Raw genomic sequence first — 19,193 nt, forward strand, 5'->3', positions numbered from 1 at the left:
ATCCCATTGGAATCCTCACATCTAAATCTGGTTACTCCACGTTTTTTCCCTGGGATTGGGAAATTAAATGCAGATCCAGAATTAATAAAACCAAACTCACATGCTGTCAAAATTCAAGGGACAAATCCGCTGTTTTTTTCCCAGCTGCTTTGAGTTTTGGGTAAATGAGAGTATGGGGCCTGTGTAGGGCAGGGTGTGGCAGGGTAACAAGGGGTAGGGCAGGCTAATATCAGGCAGGGGATAGCATTCCATGGTTTTCCTGTTCCATGCTCCACCTGTTGTGAGGCGGGGGAGGCAGCTACACTTGTACATGCAGCTCATGCTTGAACCATACCTAATTAAGTCACAGGACTGATTTTCTGACCAGTAAAATCGGTCCTTGTGTTCTTCCCCCTAGAAACTCCAAGTTTGGGAAGACTGAGCATCTTGTGATTGGATGGAGTGATATCTACTTAGGGCCTTAGAGCAGAAACATAGTATAGGATTACAATACTTAACTCCACATATATGTCTATTGTATACTAAATCATACCAATGTGTACTCCACTATTTTGAGTTTGTGTAATGCAATGAGCACTGCCCATCAAATCAGCCCGGATTTTTTGCTTTTTATCACCTGTTTTTTTTACTTTTACTGTGAGTGAACACATAAATGGGGACTCACCCACGGTAAACTCATGGTAAATTGGCTGTGTGTGTTCATCGCCAGTGTTCGCCTTTTAAGATAAGGTCTCTGCGACGCAGCAAGGGTAAAGATCACTTGGCTGGTTACGTGTTTACACATATGCACATGCAGGTGAACATGTGTAAGGACTGCATGTGTGCAACTCCTACTTTGTGCAACCCAGTCACTGCGTATAGGTAGCCTCTCACAGAGGGGACTCTGCAGGAATAGATATTGATCTTGGGTAGATCTTATAAGGTTAGTGTAACCTCATAGGGAAAGTTAGTGTGATTTACTGTCTTGTCTGCAGTGACAAACAATTGTACACCTACGGAGAAGTCTGCCTTAGAGTGCTTTTGTTTTCCTTTAGCCTATAGAAACCAGTGATGTATAAAACTGGGGTGGAATCTGTATGCCAAACCCAAATATGAAAGTTTCAAGAAGATATCTTTTTTTATAAATCTTTTTATTATTCAAAAAAGAAAAAAAAACAATAACAATCAGCGATATTAATTCACATTTAGTACAGTGTTACATGTTGTAGGTCTGGCACAGTTAAAGCAATCTCTCAAACTATGGCCACTTGGAGAAGAGATCTTCTCCAGGGCCGGAAGGGTGGAGAGGGGCTCCTAGTGGGAATATGTCCTCCCAACCTCAAGTATCTAATCTAGGTAGGATACTTGTGTGGGAGATATACAGTTAAAACAATGTCTTTTATATTCAATCTTTCACCTCTCAGACCCTCAAATCTTCTTTCTCTCCAGAAGCAGGAACAAAGGCCTCCCCACACAAATGAAGAAATTAACAGGGCTTCACTCAGCTCCCGAGGAGGAAAGGGGAGCTAACAAGGATCTGCATCAACCAATCAGCTGTCACAATGTACCAGTGATGGGCCAGCTCAAGCCTACTGAACAAAAGAGGATGCCCAGACAACTGGAGCCAAAAGAGTAGGGGTTTCCTTTTGAGTTTTCAGTGGGAAAGGCCCTGACAGTGATGTTAGCAAGGGGCTGAGCTGAGGTCCCCGCGGAGGTGTGACTAGTGACACCTGGGTGAATTGTCCCATTATGCTGTGCAGGAGGGTTGGGAATCAGGGTGTGTAGTCTCCTCCCCAGCCTGGGTACCTGTAAAGGACTGTCGGAGGGGATGATTAATTAGGGGCAGGAGGGGCCAGGGGACTCAGAGCAGCCGCTCAGAAGCCGCGCTGGGGAGACCGTGAAAATGGCAGTGCTCAGGGCAACGTAACTGAGGCCTGTAACTTCCAAACAGCAGGGCCTACACAGGGGTCATGTTGTGCAGGTGATAGGTGTGTCCTTGGATAGCTATGCAGGTAAAAATTCACCCTCCAACAGGACCACGCCAGTACTACACTTTTTTTTCTTCTGTATGTAACCGCAAACTCAACATTCTAAACCAGCCTTCAGTGCATTGCCCTCTAACACTTACATCACATTTCTACGTAATCCATATGGATCCAAAAGGGTTCCATCAGATCTGAATTAGCAAGATACTACATTCCCCCTCTATTAAATTTAAAAGAAGGTTTTTACAAAATATTTATGAAGATAGACATCTATATTCAAAACTTTTCAATCAATCATCTTGGTGCTTTAATTGCTCAACCCTATCTTGTGTTGAGAAACTGGAAGGTGTTGTCACTGATGTCCAGGATCTGCTTCAATGGTGTAGAAGCAACAGCAGTTGCTGATATTTCAGACTCAGCCTCTCTTTTAACTATTAGATATGATAAAAGACTGGTCAAGTGCCTAAAATGAGAAGAGTCTCAAGTAATAGACTTCCCAGGGTGCTGGGCATTCACCATGTGCCCCTTAGTAGACACCACTGGAAAGGTTCTGCCTTATAAGGAGTATCAGATTTTCTTTTCTGCATTTGTTGTACGAGCCCTTGATCTCCTCTCTTGAAGACAATGTTCTCTGTATGTCATCCTTTGTTGGCATACACTTACATTTGTGTTTGTTAACCAAGTCCTTCTCATGAATTGTCATCTCATCTTTGTTTCTCTGATTGGTCCATTGAGGTATCTTGGTATTCACTGCTCTCCAGAACATCAGAGTTGCGGGACTTTCACCTGTGGCCGATTGGGGTGTTAAACAATAAGATCTCAAGGTAGGATTCAATAAAGTTTTCAAATTGAGTTTTTCAAGAGTGGCACTCTGCATTGCTTTCTTTAGGGTACTCATAAAATGCTTAACACGTCTTTTGGTTTGTGGCCATAGAGGCGTGTTCTTATGATCCTTTATTTTCAAATACTCCAAGAAAGCTCTGAACTCTCGACTATTGAAAAGTGAGCCTTATCAGACTTGACTATAGCTAAAACACCCCATGTCGCATAGAAGCCCGCTAATCTGTCAATGACTCATTCTTGAGTTTTCGATGAAAGATATTCACTTAGTGCAAATCTTGAGTATTCATCCATATTCACCAAAAGATGATGTCCATGTCAAATGGACCGAAATGTAAATGGCTATTCTCTCCCATGCATGCTTTGGGAGTTCTGACATGTTCAAGGTGTGATGAATAGTTTTTGTAGAAAGGCAGTTGCATAAATGACAGACATTTAACTCCTTTTTAACCCTGCCATCAGGGTAAGGAAACCATACTTGATCTCAGAGAGCTTGTTTTGTGACAACAATTACACAAAGTCCTTCAAGGGCTACATCAATTATTTTCCGTCTCAGACTCTCCAGAATCAGGATTCTCAACCCTCATAATATAACTCCTTACTGAGTTATGGACAGTTTGTCCTTAACATTTTTGTACTTTTGATATTCTTCATCGCTGGTGAGCAGTGGAGTGTGTGGGTTTCATGACTGTTGTGTATTTATATCCTTCAGCTTTAACATGTCACTATCATGGCAGTGAAATCTGGGCCAAAGAAATGGCAGTTGGTGTGTTTGATTTTACAGTGATGTCGCTATAGGCCTCAGTTGTCTTGCATGGAGTCCCGTGGTCCTAAACAGGCACTCTAGAAAAGTAGTCAGCAGGGTTCTGATCCTTCCCAGTGCTTAATTTGTAAAATATGAAGTCCAGGTGCTCAAATGTGTGTCAGAGACCACACCCACTTTCCCCGGCACGACCCACTTACTCCACTGGCTCCATTTACATCCTCAACTGGTACTGCTGAAAGTCAGATGTAATACCCGATCTGAATTTCATCAAGGAAGCCTTCCGACTCTGAAGCAAATAAGTGAATAACATCTGTGCCTAAACAATTCTCTAGACAATAGTGTTATATTATATGACTGGTTTAAATATTAGAACCATAAAACGTGATAACTTGTTTTTATAATGCTTGCTATCTGTGGTTTTTGTCACTTTAAAGCACTGTAAATACTAGGTGTTAATATTCAGTTGATCTACTTCAGAAGGATGAATGACTAAGTGTGAAGTTTGCAGATTACACACACACACATATATACACCCCACTCGAGACCTAGAGCATATCTCACTGAGCTATCTTCCCACGGACAGGTCGTTGATCACAGTTCAGGTGTGTAATTTATGCTTGACTTGTTATATACAGTATCACACCATAATACACTTTCCATGATCGTGATGCTGTAGGAAAGAGAGGAGTCGGAGGAGGTGTGCATTTAGAAAGAAAAAGAAGCAGACTCAAAGGGCAATTGTGTAGATAGCGGGAGTTTATAACAATACTTTGACACTTGAAACTATGTTAACTTGGGTCATGTTGCGTGGTCTTCTTTCACTGTGGTGAGGTTTACTTCTGGGAGTTGCATCTACCTCCTTGCTTTGACATTTAATATGAGTGCAAGTTGTCAGGGATGTCAAAATGCAATACTCAACCTCATGACACAGGCATCATTACATTTGGGCGACACAGCTAACAAGGTTCTTGCAACACAAATATCTACCAAACAAATATCAGCATCAAAAATATCTACTACAATAAACTCAACCTGCTCTTACACTGTCTACATACCGTGAAAATTACCATGTTACTTTTTTCATTAACAATTTAGCTATTGCCATTAAAAGTGTAGGAGAGTAGGGTCTGCTTCCTATGGTCACCCCCACTTTTTGCTGTGATTTTCTGTTTTTTCGACTTTAGACTGGCTGTGCCCTGCTAATGAGGACCACAGCCTAGCTGTTCTCTCTCTAGATTGATACCATGTACTTTAGGTACATACCAGATTGGTTACTGGGTCACCCTTGTGAGCCCCTGTATAGTGTACCCTAAGTACCCAGGGCATAGGTGCACCCAAGGCCTACCAGGGGCTGAAGCATGTATTATGTCACCCCTGGCTGGCACTCCAAACTGACACCACAGGCTGTTCACCCAGCCTGGGTAAGGTGGTGTAATCACCCCTTACTTAGATATAGTATATCTATATCTACCTTATATATAGACACATATGCACCTATAAGTCACTCCTATAGCAGGCCTTGACAATCCTGGAGGCAGAGTGCTTGGTTTTATGTGAGAGGGTGCCCTAGCATGAGTTGACCCCCTCTGCAGCTTTCGGAAACATCTCCTTATAGCTGTTCTATGATATAGCCATACCATATACTCTTAAGTGCATTATAATCCTCGCGGTTAATGCTAACTTTGGTTTGGCTTTCTCAAAACATGTCGTGTAAGGTGTCAAACACTTTGGAATACTACCCCCACCCCCGCCAGTCCTGGCGGCGGCGGTAGCATTCCACCCTTCTAGAGGGAGAAGACATGTAGTTACTGGTAAACCCGGTTAAAGTTAAACAGAGCCTCAGCATCACAAAATGGATGCTGCTACCACAGACACGAGTCTGACCTCCTGCTGCTGGACAAAACTCCGGCAGTGGAGACCTGGACAATAGGTTTCCTGTCAAGGGAGGTGCCAGCACCTCTCCAGACAGGCTGTAGTGTATTGGGGCAGGGAGGGCTGCATTCAGAATGCATTTTCCAGACACTGCCGTGGGGCACACAAGGTGCTCCATGCATAGCCCGGTTCAAACCAGTTGCTGGGGCACTCCAGCCCTGCTCAGGCGTGAAACTGGACAAAGGGAAAGGGGTGTAACCACACCCTTCTCAGGTCCACCCATAGGAGGGACCTCCCAGGTAATCCCACCCCTTAACTTGGTATAAGTATAGGAGCTGTGTCCCTAGGACTTTAGATTACCCTGGACTAATCTTTGAAAGACATATCCTGGACCTTCGATGCTCCATTTCGACTGGAAGATGGAAGACATCTCCCTTGTGATCAAGGAGTGACCACCCTGTGCAAACAGGCACCACCAAGTAACTTACTGGTCTGCATTGTTGAGGCTCCCGCCAGAACTCGAAGACTCTGCGACACAGGACATAAACTTCCAGACTTTTCTGACCCTGCTCGACGATCCCAGCAAAGCTGAGACCCGTGGTGGATATGAGAGAAGTGGGACCGGAACTCCTGGACATCCTGCATTTTGCTTACTGCATTAACTCCTGAGGTATGTCGCAGTTGTGCATTGGGGTTTGAGAAGCCCTAGACCCGAGCACCATTTGCACTGAAGCTCAGCCCTACAGACTCCGCGAGTGTCCCGTGGGGCCCGCTCTTGCATTTCAGCTCGATGTGTCTTCCCAGTTCCTAGTCCATTGGCTAGTGGGCGCCCGGAGGACTTCCTTTGAAATCTAACTTGTTTTCCTGGTTGCTCCAGGCTTGCTCCAGCTTCCCTACAAAGGAGAAGCACCACAGACGTTGCTGGTTTGCACCGAAGCCAGTCTTCATCTCATGCGAGGATTGCACTGGTTAGAGGCGGCAGACCCGTAAACAGAGAACGGCCTGGGACCAGGGTTCAATTCCCGACGCGGCAGGGTCGTGGACCAGGGTCAAAACGGACTCGATAATTCTTGCCTCGGTGCCTACCCTAACCAGGGAACACACTCAGCAACTCTGGGCATTAAGCTTGCCTGATCTCTACAACGGCCCCCCACAGACGCCGGGGATGCCTGGTTTCACCTTGGAGATACCCAGAAAGGGACCATCTCACAGGGAAAACCAGGACGGGTTCCCCAGCGGTCTTCAGCGCCAGGATACTCCTTGGAGTCGCAGTGCGCTTTACAAGTACAACCACATTTACATTTGCCAAAGCTTGTTGTTTCCAATCCATACACCGACACTGCAGTCAACTAGATCCTTTGTGGCACAGCTCAAATCCAGCTCCTGGTTGTCGTCGACACCGCCTGGACCACGTGGCTGCAGAGACAAGCTTCACCTTCTTCACCTGAAATCACCCGACATCGCCTGGTTCCTTCCTCGTTTCTTCCTGGTCACTGGCTAGTGACCCAGACTCTGTCCCTTCTGCTTTCAGGGTCTTCAGATCTTCGATCCACCCTTTCATCCACCCGGACACTTTTCTTCTGGTCGCCTGCAGCACTTCTTTGCAGATCTCCATTGAAATCGACTACGAAACCCGACATCAAAAGACACCTATGCACCCGGCTCCCGTGGGTGAGGTAACACTGGTCCACTGGTAGCACTGAGGTGCTTGGCCCTCCAAGGGTCCTAGTCTAAAAGGGTTTCATTGTAGTTAACCTAGAAGTGTCCTTAATCTTTAAAATTGTAACTTGTTCGTTTCCCATAGAAAGTCAATGGTAACTCGCGGCTGTGTTTAGACACTGCACGCGTCTCCCGTGGGCCTCCTACTTCCTAAACTTTGGTTGTTTAGAGTAGCCCCAGCGATTCCCCAGGCCCCAGGCCTGCTTTCTAACCCAGACGTGGTTCTTATACCACTATTTTAGTATATGGTTCTTGAGGTCCCTAGGGCAGAACGTATATTTGTGCAACTTATTGTATGCTTATGAAGTAATTGTATTGTACTTTTGCCTCTGACCTCATAAAGAGTCCAGAGGGGTTGTGTTTAGAATAACTACATATATATATATATGATATATACCTTGTGTGGTGCCTTTTCATTTGGTATTCAAGGTATTATAATTGGTAAAACAACTAGCTTCACATGCTCTCTGAAGTCTTATCCTATTGACTGCTGGTCCATGATACCACTAGGATAGCTTTCTAAAAGGTTGACTTTACAACCACCATCAATAAGGGTGGATTAGACTGGTGCAAGGTGCCCACTAGAACTAGTGGACATCATATGCCAGTCTAACTTCTCACATGTACTTTTTAAATTGTTTTTATTGTTTTTTTCCTTGGAAATTTAGTATCAATTGTTTAGCAATTACAGGTGATTCAGTAATGTGTTGGTTAATAGATTTTAAATATTGTATTTTTACGGCACCTGACTTTTACGGGTTTTTGCAAAAGCCGAATAAAGTTTATTTGATTGATCGATTGTTTAACTACCGAGTAGATGTTGTATGAAGTCTTCAGTGCTGCTGCTTGTTCATGTTTGTGTGGGAGCATGTGTGTGTTTAGTGCGGTACGTTTGACTAGCTGTTTTTTCAAAATGTACCAGTTCTGTAAGTGAGGTATGCTTTAATGGTTGCTATCTGTTCCAAAATCGACATAAGTGGCCTGCTGCACATGCCCTGCTGGTCCGTGCGCGAGGAAGGCGTGCTCTTTGTGGTGCCTTTGTTCTGTTTGTACAAAGGTCGCTTGCCCCCCCCCCCCCCCCCACTGTCACCTCACCTCGTGTGTGTCTACTCTTTGTGTGACAGTAAAGCGTGAATGTCTGCTGGCTGGCGTCCTGTAACTGTATATGTCTGTAAAAGGCCGGTACGTTCCCTCTGCTGGCCCCGGCGTGTTGCATATGTGCTGTCAGTGACAGAAGTATGCATTGCTGATAAGCGTGCAACATTTGTTCATGAGAGAAGTTTGCAGCCCTTGCGCTGTTCGTTTAATGCGAGTTATTTTTAAGAAATGTTTGATATGTTTAAATGTTACGCTTTTGCTCTTTGGTATTCACGGAAATCTCGCACTGGTTGTCGGGTACCTCTTCGCGGATGCTCTCTCAAGGCACTCATCACAGGTGCATCTCCCCACAACAGCATGGGCGTGTCCGACCCCAGCACTGCAGGTTGTGCCACACTGACATAGTGAGACCGCCTAATGCTCATTGTCAAGTCCTAGGGCGTAGAATCGCCTAGTCTCACAAACCGTATTTCCGCGCTCTACTTCTGTGCCTTCACTTTATGACATCATTTCTAAAGTCCGCGGAATCCCACACATGCCCCACACACCTTAACGCATCACCTACTCCAAGTCTCCTTTCCCCACCGCATCGGCTTGCAGCCCTCCATTATGCTTGCACTTTAACTAAGGGCCTTCCTTTCAGCAACAATCGTGCCCGAAGTAAAACGGTCTGCCTCAATTCTACAGGTTCCCAGCTCGCGCGTGGCCATCCTGGGCCCCCACTTTCACGTCTGTTGTTTATACAGAGGGCTTTTGCCACCCAGCAGTGCCGGCCAGCATTCCCCTTCCGCCAGCACTGGCGCCTTCCAGTGGCCACACACCCAATAAGGCAGAGGAGGACTCACCTCGTCCTGTAATCCCCTCCTCGTCCCCTGCTCTCCGGCTCTCTTCCAGGACTGCTCTCCAAGGCTGTATCAACCCTCCAGTGCTCTCCGCCCCAGCATGCCTCCCAGAGGCCACTCAAATTCCAGCCTCGAGAGGCAGGTCGACAGTGTCACATAACGCCGCACGGGGGCTGAGGTGAAGTGCTGCCAGAAATGAAACCTACAGAAGGTCGCTTTGTGGGGTGTGAGCTGGTATGCTACGGGTTCTCAGTCCACGTTGAAGGTTGCAATGGATTCCAGGGTCGAAGTGATGTGAAGCACTGGGTTTGGGTTCGACTTAAGTCCAAATGTGTGTTTTTTAGTTGAAATGAAGTGTTCAAGGTGAGCAATCCAGTGGCGGCTGCTGACATTTGAAAGTGGTGAGGTGTGAAAGTTTGGTATGACTTTTAATGGAAGAAAGTGGTGTCCAGGCTCCAGAGAAAAAAAATGAAAAAAGATTGCCAAATGGTGCGTTTGAAAGCAAATTCAATTAGTGATAAAGCAAGGCTTATAAAGCAGTGGGAAGGTATCGTTTTGAAATATTACACACATAAAAAACTGCCCTATATCCTACTGCATTAATATATTCAAAAGTAATGTACAAATTGTACAGCACGACAACTTTAGTCTTTTAAAGTGTGTGCTTGCCCAGTGTCTTGCAATGCATACAGCATCAACTCTGGAAGAAAATGCTCTAACCTGGCTTCGGGAAGGACCCACATTTGGCTTTGGCAATAATTGTTAGCTGTTTAACATGAATGAGCAACAACTAGGATTTGTTATAAGTAATTAACCTTGAAAATGTTTCAGTTCTGAAATTTCATTAGTATTGAGGCCCGTGAAAGGCGTTTTGGCCTTTGTTCTGTGTGCTTTATTTTAGATATGTATGTCCTTATTCTCTGCACATCTCGTCCATCTGCACATCTTCAACCACCTCTATTTCCTCTTCAGCACCCTCTTTTCACTCTGCCTCAAATGCATTTTCCTTGCATCTCCCTCACTTCACCACTTCCAAACATACACTGCACTCCCTTCACATTTAAGCAATGAATTTACATTTTCCCTGCAAATATTTAGCCATCTGTGGACCTACTTCACACACATTTGGAGAGAATTGCTATTACTACTGGAATACATGATCCTAGTTCTGTGTGCTCTGCAGAGAGGCCAACCCACTGTCAGGCACTTTGCTTTTTGCTCAGAGTCAGCATCAAAGCTCTCAATCAAAGCCCCTCATAAACACCTGCACAGATTAAAGTATGCACGAAAAAAATACAGAAAGAAACACTACACGATTAAATAGCTAACTCATGAGGGAAGCAAGATGAAGTTAAACTTGAAATAAAAGATGAGCTAAATCGCTGACATGCATTGCCTTAATGTTTTTAGCACTTATTCGTCGTAAATCAATCCATGTTTTGGGCATTAATGTTGTTAAGGGCATGAAGATAGGGCCAGTTTTAATGTCATACAGCAGATAACTGTCTACTGTAAGCACATTTCTCTAGCTTTGCCATTGACTCATATATTTGGAACAACTTCACAAGGGAACAAAAACCCTGGCCCCCTTGTTCTTTGGATCCATTTCGCGGAGCAACAAATGCAGCAGCTCCACTTCTAATGGGGCCATGGGAGTGTAGGCAGAGCCTGGGGTGTCACAGTGGCAGAAATTAGCATGGCAGGGGTCTCAGCACAATATGTATAACAATAGATAGGATTCTAACACTTACCATTACCGATAACAAGGCACTAAAACACAGGTGCTTGAAGGTTGGTCAGTATAAAATAAAAACCTTTATGCATATAATGTGCACATCCTGCGTGCTACCCTCTATAGTGAGCTTCAACTTACATTTAAAATGAAAGTTGGTGCTAGCATGGAATCGGTGGGTGTCTAAATAAATGTATTGATGAGTACGATGCACAGTATACTTTGATCTTTTTATACAGCAGCAAGCTTGTACCTTGGAAGCCCATTATGCTTGCCAATCGTATACTATAGCGGTGTTTTAACATGAAAAGGTATTCCCTGCGTTTTCTACCTTAGATTGCGTTATTTATATTTCAGTCATTTTTTCCATTTTTAAGTCCTAATGTTGTTCAAAAGGGTCTATTTAAGCTTTCTATCTTAATTAAAACTAATAGATAATAACTTTTAGTTTTCAGTCATATTCATGTGTGATTCTAATAGTCATTTTTTTCCGTTATTATCCTTTGATCTTCCTTATAATGTAACTGGTCATGTTCACTGTATGCTTTTGATATTAACTTTTATGCATATAATAATTTGCGACAGTGTGGATTAGTATTTGTTGGGCCATAATGAAGCAACCTTGGGTCGTGAAACATGTGTTGGCTAGTTTTCAAACCAAGAAAAGTAAAAACCGATAAAACTCTTTCTTCAACTCATTTATCCAGACCTCATAACCCAGTCTGTCTTTATTAAATTCAAGCAGAGGTTAAGGGGAAACACAGCACCTTTACTGTCTGACTTTAAGTGCCTCTGGATTCCTCTCTTTCTCTTAGATTAAAATCCATGGATGGCTGAATTAGTCTTTCATCTTACCGTGGCAATTAACTGTGTTATATTGGATACTACTTAGCCATACAAGTATCAATATCAATTTTTCCTGGTGTTCTATGCATGTGGTCTCTTTGTGACAGAAGAGGGGCAAATGAGAGGAAATTCTGTGTGAGGTGAGTGTCTACTTTTTTGGACAGGCACATTTGTGCCTGAGGCTGGGTCTGTTCAGCCTGGTTGCAGGTTGGCTCTGACAAGGAGAACCTGAACATATAGTATCAGCCACAATTTAATTATTATGCTCTTATAAGACCCACAGGGCATATGTGGGCATGTATATTTGAGCCTATGTGTATTGCTACTATGACTGGTCCCAGGAGAGCTAAAAGAGCAAGAGCTACCAAACTATTGTTACCCACTGCAAAAAGCCAAAATAATAACACAAGTTCAAAAGGAGGGAGGTGTCCAATTGATTTTTAAGCCGGAATATAAATCCAGCGGAAACAATGACATCTTGAATCGTGGTAACATCTTGAGATTGTGTAAAGCAATACCAGCTCTAGAAAGAATTAGAAGCACTGATATTGTATCAATTGAATTTTTGGCAAAGGAAAGCAGCAATCAAGAACTAACCCTGGTAACTTGGACCTCATCCTCCTCTACAGATCGTATCATACAAGAAAATGACCTTTTTTTGGCTTGGGGAATAAAAGTTACGAGGCCGTCCCAACCTTCCTACCCAAGCCCGTTTATTACACCGAGAAAAACAACTAAATATCAGGCAGGGTTAGTGAACAATCAGGCATACTCAATATTAAAAAATCCAATAGGATTAAATATGGGGCAAACGATAAAGAGTTATTTATTAAAAGATCACATGCCTGGATGATGGTGAAGGAATACTCTACCCTTAAAGTGCATCCATATCTAGAAATATCATGGACAACCCAAATAAAAAACGTATTTATGACTGCAATATTTGGTAGCCTTCCGGGACTAATGCACGCTAAGCCCTGGATGAGACCAACTGAGCCAACTCCCTGTAGACTATGTAACCGATGGGAAGAAAACATTATACATTTGGTTTGCATTTGTACATCATTGAAGGTTGAAAGAAAGAGATATTTAAAAACCTGGTTTAATGAAAGAGGGATACACTCTTGTAGACAAGCTCTGTTAGCTTGTTTTAACCCAAGGGATACATTAATGATGGCAAACTTCACTAAATTTATTACGCTTATAAGAAAGAAGCTGGAAGTTAACGATTTAAGCATATTAAGAAGGGAAGCTGCTGACAGTTAGAGTATCATTCGCATATGAGATGCTGCACAAAAGTAACCAATTTATAACTGTAAATGATTGGTAATTTTATATTAGTAACAAATGCATTGTAATAATGATGATTTCAACTTGAGTATTTAATATATTTTATGATCTCTTTTGTATAGATATGTTTTAGTGATTGAGTATTGATGTTTCTTGAATTGTAAGATTTTAATTAATCATGCAATAAATAATTATTATTGGTCCCAGGAAAAGATAGTTGTGGTTAGCACAATATGGTGGTGCCTTGACATTGAAATCTGTGCCTGAGAATGAAGCTCTGCTTTGGTGTTGATGGCTATAGATCGCCTTTGATGGCTGCATTTTTGTTTTTTTGAGGCTGCATTCTAATAGTATTATGTCAGCAGTATAATTATTCTTAAAATTGGGAACTGAAATTCACTTTTATTTACGCTATCTTTTTTGTTTTCTTTAAATTATTACATATTGTATGATTTTTCACTACATCATATCACTTTCTGTAAAGACACCCTTGTCAATGATCAAATTACATCACTTCCTGTGATGACAAGGGATGAAAGGTTCTATGATATCACTTGCTGTGATGTATTTGCGGTCAAAGGGCTTGTGATGTCACTTCCGTAACCCCTGGCACTTTGATGAATCAACATCAGTGGGGGAGAAACCAGTGATCTGATGGACAACGTTCTTTTGAGCACATTCTTTCCCAGCTTGAGTTAGCTCTGTCTTGACTCTTCCCACAGAAGCTTCTGTGGCACAATCTAGTGGTTAGAGTAGCCCAGCCGAAGCTCTGTCATGTATATGACCACCTGTAGTCCTCTTGAGTCTGTGGTTCCTGTAGCTCCTGAGCTTCGTGCTTTTGGACAGTGCACCTGATCCAGTACTACTATAAGGGCACGCTTTCTCTGTTTGCGCCCCCGCACAACTTTAAGCAGGTGCACCTGGTGCAAGCAGGGAAAATGCACCATTATGTAGAATGCACTGCCCTCAGGGCAGTTGCAAACACTTGCTTCCCCAAGGGAAGCACATTCAAAAGAAATACTGAGTAGTTGTTTAATAGATTCTATGTGTTTCTCTTTTCGGGGCGACAACCCACCTGCACTTTCAAAAGGGATTCGAGATCCCCTTGCAGCCAAGTGCAGTGAGTGGATGCACCCACCCGCAGGGGAAGTCTGAGGTGTTCATTGGACCCCCTTTCATACCTTGAGAAGGCTGCCCTCAGAAGGCGCATTGACAGAGCGCCACCATTTTGAGGCTCACTTTCGGTGCGCCTCCTAAGGGTATGTGTGCTTCTGCTCCCAGGTCAGTAACACAGCGTGGGAGCAAAAGCAGAGTGATAACCTAATTTTCAAGGAGCCACGCCCACAGCAAACGAGGGAACCCCCTCTCGATAGCGGTGGAGCTACATGTGCCAGCGCAATCTGTATTACAGAAGGGGCAGCATAAGCGTCTGTGACCCCTTCTGTAACACCAATGTACGCCCCCTTGTGTGCACAGGGCTCAGGACAACTCCAGAGACTCCTGAATTTTCCATCTCCTGCTCACAAATATTTTTGGGATTGGAGGCCAAATCCTTTTCTGTTGAGGGGACAGACAAGCCAGTGTCAAGCATGACCATGTGCACCATGCAGAGCTATTGTTTGCTCGCTAGTCACATATTTCTTGTTTGATTTTGCTACAGCAGGCACAACCCAAGCTAACATGCTCTTTCCAGGTGGGGTGTGAGGAGTTCAACAAAAGAAGCAGCGCTAAGGCCAGATCAGTCTTGGCCGGAGGATCAATTCTTAGGCTGTCGTGTTTCTCTTTTCTTGTGGACAGGGCTGGATTGGGAACCAAAACCGGCCCTGGCAAACTTCTCAGCTAGCCCCCCTGGAGGGGAGGGGGGTGCGGCCGAGCTGTTTGTCAGGGCCGGTTCAGGCCGATTTTGTTACAGGGGGCTGGTATTGCCGACCCCCGGTAACAAAAACGTCCCCCCCCCAGGGGCCGAAAACTGGCACCCACCCTGGCGGCCTACCAGGGAAACACCCTGTCCGGCCCTGCTTGTGGATCAGGGTAAGATGAGGAATTGAAGGAGGCGCTACCCAGTTGGTGCCAGCTGCTACCAGCAGGGTAGGCAGAGGCAATGTAGGCTTCCCTGCACTCTGTATGCCCAAAAGGCGCACAGATGTAACTGCACATTCATGAAAGTAGATGGATGTGTGTAATGATGGGTTTGACTCCTGGATGTGTGCTGTGCCTAACTGGGGCAAATGTGAACAGGCAAGGTTGTCTGTAAGTAACTGGACCAAGTGCATACATGGTATGCATTGTGTACTTAATTATAGGTGTGTGATTCCAGAATCAGCATGTGCAGTTATAACTGGACATTGGGGTATTGGCATGGAAAAGTGTACCTGACTCAGGAAAATTAGAACCTGGATTGACAATGTTTAAGTGCATCACACACTTTCAACATGCGAACCCAGGAGGAGGAGGAGTGGATAGTTTTATAAAGTGTGCAATTACCTGAGGGGTTCTTAGTGCTGAGATTGGACAGCAGAACCACCCGTCAAACTGAAAAAACGCCTATTCTGACAGCATCTTAACTCATAGCTTCCATACAAAACAAAGTCTACATCTGCTTCATAAGTTGCAGCAGGGTAGGTTGGAGGCATAGAGTATGAGGCAATGAGTTCCATAGTTTCCCTGCACAGATAGAGAACGTTCTTCCTCCTCATCTTACTTTCATTATTTTAGGGATAGTGACCATTCGTGCTGAGCTGGACCGATGATTCCTACTAGTAATATATCAGGAAAACCTGTTCCCGAAAGTAAATTGGACCGGCCCAAATGGAGGGCCTTATGGACCAGGCACAGTGCCTTGAAGATCCCTTTTCTCACTGGTAGCCAGTGCAGTCCATACAGTGATTGAGATTTGGGTGCAAACGTGGGAATTTTGAACAGCATTTCTGCAAAGATTGTAGTGTCTTTACCAAGTGTTTATGAGTGCCCAAATACAGTGCGTTGCTGTAATCCATCTTTGAAAAGATGAGAGCTGTCATCATTGTCTTTTGCAGATCTAAGGGAATAAACAGGAAGATTTTTTTAGGACCATCAGCATAAAGAGACCTGAGGAAGTAATCAAATGTATTTGTTCTGAGAAACATAGGGTCTCATTACAATGAAGGTCAGAAAAGCCTTGCAACCACTGTGGTGTTGGAAAAAAAACACCCGCCAGGTCCGTGGAATATCCCACAGTTCCATTATCATGCATGGACTAAAAACTCGCTGCGGTCAGATTTTCAAAAGCTCCGTCCTCCACGGTCGGAAAGCCTGAAACTCTACTGAGGTGGACGGAAAAGCATTTTTCCGAATAAGCAAATGCCGATTCCCCAGCGGCATGACCGCTGAGGAAATGGTCCTGGCGCAATGAACTCTGCGTTCCGACTTCTGCAGTCCTGCTTAGCCAACATAATAAAATGTACTTGATACCGTGCTGTGCCTGCCATGTTGTGCATGGAAAGCTCACAATGGCACTTTGGCATTGCGGCGGGTGCTGCTGTAAGCAGCACCCGCCGCAATGTCAAAAATGCGGAATACGAACGCCAGGGAGGCAGTCGCATCCTAATTAGCGGTGCAGGACTGCGGCAAGTCTGGTGGCCGGTCCCAACACCGCGAGGATGGCAGGCGGACTCAGGTCCGCACGCCATCCTAATGGGCCCCTAAGTGTCCATTTTGCTGGCTGGCTTACTGCTTCACTCCGCAACGCTGCACAGCCAAATGCAATCTTATTGGAACAGGAGTACCATAAAGAGAATCAGCCATTGTTCCTCAAATCCAATTCTACGATGAATTGCATACAATTGCAGAGTAAATTACAAGCTTGAACAAGAGGAACACAACAAAGGATACAAATAAAAGAATTAACAAATGAAAAAGAAAAAGAGAATGAGAACCGATCTCTACATAAGAAAACATCATCGTAAGTGCCTTTGTTGGACTGGTGCAATATTAAGTAAAGTATATTTAATCATAGGGGTGTAATGAGACGTGTATTGGTATGTATGTCGTGGATGAGAGTGGGGAAAAGGCATGAGGGGGAAAAGGCGGAGAAGAGGAAAAAACATGGGTTACAGCAATAGCAGGTAAAGATATGAAGGGGGGTCCGCCGAGAGTTTAGTCCCAATCACAGATAAATATCCCTGCCGTTGTATAGGGGTTTGCCTTGGGGGGACTGACACCCGTGCCGCTGTCTCTGGTTGATTTGTACATTCCGAAAACAACGTCCTTCGAAGGTCAAAGAGCCATGCATTGATCTTGGGGCCTGCTTGTGCCTTCCAAGTCATGGTGATTTTTTGCTTGGCCAGGCCTAGAGCCAGATCCAGAAATGTATTCAGGTTCTTACGGGACGAATAGTGTCTCATGACTCCCAGAAGGAAGTGGAGGGGTTCCATCTCTACTCGTGAGTCTGCCGCTTCTGTAAGCACAGTGGCCACCTCAGACCAAAATATTTGGATGGTAGTGCACTTCCATACCATATATGTAAATGTGGCTCCCGGGTTTCGACATCTAGGGCATATATCCATGGCGGTAGTGTACATGTGTGTCAATCTGTGGGGAGTGAGGTAAGTATGATGGAGTTAATTAAATTGAGTATATTTTACCCTGGCATTGACTGAGATGATTTTTGGTTGGTTAAGACATTGTAACCACTGCTTATCAGTCAGGGTAGTAGACAGTTTGCTATCTGAGTACGCACGCAGTGTCGCAAATGCAGGAGGATCGTCCAATCTGATAGAGGTGTGTATAGCTGTTATAGCTCTTCGGCCGTGGCCATGAGTGAGCAGTGTGTGTAATAGGTGTGAAGTGTTAGGTTCTGTCTGGTCCGCGTTCCATACTTGCGAGGATTGGCATGTCAGCAAGGCTTGTAATAAAAAGAAACCCTGTGGCACTCAGTATAAATCTACTATTCCTCAAATTTTTGTAATTTAGAGTCAGCATACATGTCCCCCCATGTGTCCAACCCGCTCTGCTTCCTTGCCCCCAGTTCCGGATGTCCACGACAGGAGTACCTGCCGGGGAGAAGTTCCAAGCTGGTAGCATAAGGCATTGGACGATTCCTGGGCCTCAAACACCTAGTCCAATGCCATCTGGCCGCTGTCATTAATAAGTTTCCACGCCGATTCTGGGTCGGGGTAGTCGTTCCAGACAACCACTCCAGTAGTGTCAGGGAGTCCCAAGACACCGCCCCCTCAGTGAGGTTGCTTTTGGCAAGCCACCACATCGGCCATTGCAGTTGAGCTGCAGCATAGTATCGTTTGTAGTTTGGAGCGCCCAGGCCCCCCTCCGACAATGGCAAATATAATTTATGAAGCGCCACTCTAGCCCACGAGTTTCCCCATATCAGATATTCTAACAGCGACCCCAGTGTGAGAAGTTAGCCTGGCATATGATGTCCACTATTCTAGTGGGCACCGTGCACCAGTCTAATCGACCCTCATTGATGGTGGTTGTAAAGTCAACATTATAGACAAGCTATCCTAGTGGTAGCATGGACCAGCAGTCTTAGGCTAAGACTTCAGAGAGCATGTGAAGCAAGCTGTTTTACCAATTATAATCCCTTGAATACCAAATGAAAGGACACCACACAAGGTATATATCAAATATATATGTATTTATTCTAAACACAACCCCTCTGTACTCTTTATGAGGTCAGAGGTAAAAGTACATCACAAGTTACTCAATTAGCATACGATAAGTTGTACAAATTCAGTTATGCCCTAGGGGCCTCAGAAACCATATACTAAAGAAGTGGTATAAGAACCACGTGAGAGTTAGACAGCAGGCCTAAGGCCTGTAGAATCGCTGGGACTACACTAAACAGACAAAGGTTAGGAAGTAGGAGGCCCACGGGAGACGCGTGTAGTGTCTAAACACAGTCACGAGTTACCATTGACTTATAATGGCAAATGAAGAAGTTACAAAGTTATTGTTTAAGGACACTTCCGGATGGACTACGATGAAACCTCTTTAGACTAGGACACTTCGAGAGTCAAGACCCACGGGAGCACCGGAGTACTCGTGTTACCTCACCCAGGGAAGCCGGGTGCAAAGGTGCCTTTTGGTGTCGGGTTTCGTCGTCGTTTTCTATGGAGATCTGCAAAGAAGTGCTGCAGGCGACCAGAGGAAAAGTGTCCGGGTGGATCCAAGGGTGGATTGGTGATGTGAAGAACCTTAAAGCAGAGGGGACAGAGTCTGGGTTGCTA

The 19,193-nt window shown here is 44.6% G+C and overlaps 1 protein-coding gene and 1 long non-coding RNA gene across 3 annotated transcripts in view; one reads left to right on the forward strand and one right to left on the reverse strand.

The window, feature by feature from the left end:
- SEC14L5 (SEC14 like lipid binding 5) overlaps positions 1 to 9,152 on the reverse strand; it is a 792,673-nt gene extending 783,521 nt beyond the window's left edge. The window contains exon 1 of one of the 2 annotated variants that reach the window (XM_078664277.1): positions 9,105 to 9,152. The gene's annotated coding sequence lies outside the window, so the exon portion shown is untranslated. Of the gene's footprint in view, positions 1 to 8,807; positions 8,860 to 9,104 lie in introns of those variants that run through there. The other variant, XM_078664278.1, reaches the window with a different exon arrangement.
- LOC144785307 (uncharacterized) overlaps positions 1 to 19,193 on the forward strand; it is an 81,290-nt gene that overhangs the window by 44,752 nt on the left and 17,345 nt on the right. The window contains exon 2 of the long non-coding RNA XR_013601823.1: positions 2,700 to 2,788. This is a non-coding gene — a long non-coding RNA (uncharacterized LOC144785307). The remainder of the gene's footprint in view (positions 1 to 2,699; positions 2,789 to 19,193) is intronic.

The sequence above is a fragment of the Lissotriton helveticus genome, chromosome 10 (assembly GCF_964261635.1).
Source record: "Lissotriton helveticus chromosome 10, aLisHel1.1, whole genome shotgun sequence".
Taxonomy (NCBI): Eukaryota; Metazoa; Chordata; class Amphibia; order Caudata; family Salamandridae; genus Lissotriton; species Lissotriton helveticus.